Genomic DNA, 1,542 nt, shown 5'->3' with positions numbered 1-1,542 from the left:
TTGGTTCTTTTGGCAGCCCATGGCACTTTCAATATTCTCCTCCAACACCATAACTCAAAAGCATCAATTCTTTTGTGGTCTTCCTTATTCACTGTCCAGCTTTTGCATGCATATGAGGTTGTTGAAAATACCATGGCTTGGGTCAGGTGCACCTTAATCTTTAAGCTGACATCTTCGCTCTTCAACACTTTAAAAAATTCTTGTGCAACAGATTTGCTTAATGTAATACGTTGTTGGATTTCCTGACTGCTGTTTCCATGAGTATTGATAGTTGATTCAAGAAGAACGAACTCTTTGACAACTTCATTTTTTTCTCCGTTGATAAGAATGTTGTTTATTGGTCCAGTCATGAGGATTTTTGTGTTTTTGATATTGAGATGCAATCTATACCAAAGGGTGTACTCTTTGATCTTCATCAGTAAATATTTGAAGTCTTATTTACTTTCAGCAAGCAAGGTTGTATCATCAGCATATGGCAGGTTGTTAATGAGTTTTCCTCCAATCCTCTTTCCCTTCAGTTTCCTGTTTTATATGCTCTTTTCTGTTTCATTTAACAGCCACCAACTACTCTAGATTCATGAAAGGAAATAAAACAATTGGAAAATTACAAAATGCAAACAAAGAGTAATTACAGTCATTCTGCATTAAAATGTTGACTATAGTCTTTCTGCATTAATATGACTTGATTTATTTATTTTCCTGTCTTCATGGTACTTTGAGAAATTGCTTGTGCCTCTTCTCTCACACTTCATGGATGGGGATACCCTTCTTAGGGAATAGAACCCCACTTCACACCATGGTTTTTTTTGTGTGTGTTTTTATACTGTTGTTTATACAACTCATGACACTTCACAACAACATGGAGCTTTGGTAGTATCAAGGATTACAACCTGAGACGCTCACCCCAAAGTGAGCAGTTCTCATCCAAAAGATGATCCTCAAGAAAGTAAATGAGACTTTATGCTCCTGTAAAGATTTTCAACCTCAAAAGCCCTATACTGAGTTGCTATGAATCAGAAACCACACACAGCCCCAAACCACACTCTACTACCATCTATATCCCTCAGAAGAAATTAGGATTAGGAAACGCTCTACATTAATAGGATCTTGTTAGCAAAAGAAAACCCAGTCTTCAAGTTAGTTGCCTCCACATTTGTAGGGGTGTGGATTGCAAAACATATTTGGGTACACACTATTCAATCGATAACACGTAAAATAACATTATCCAGGTCTGGATACAAAACCAAGAGTAAAATCATTGATCCTGCCTGAGCTTTAGTTTCTTATCTGTATAATGGGAATGATGAGAATACCTACTTTCCAGGATGAAAATGATGAAGTTCATGGCACAGATGCAAACCATTTGGTTATGTTATTTATACCACTATTAAGGTACTCTTATTCTCGGCAAAGGAGTCTAGGTGTGACATTGTGGGCTAATGCACTGGACTGCAAAATCATTTGAATCACAAGGTCGGTGGTTCAAGCTCACCAGCCAATTTTTGGAAACTCTATACAGGGTTGCTATGGGTCAGAAAAAAA

Source organism: Chrysochloris asiatica, unplaced genomic scaffold, assembly GCF_000296735.1.
Source record: "Chrysochloris asiatica unplaced genomic scaffold, ChrAsi1.0 scaffold00493, whole genome shotgun sequence".
Lineage (NCBI taxonomy): Eukaryota > Metazoa > Chordata > Mammalia > Afrosoricida > Chrysochloridae > Chrysochloris > Chrysochloris asiatica.
The sequence above is the reverse complement of the archived record's forward strand: the minus strand, read 5'-3'. Positions refer to the sequence as shown.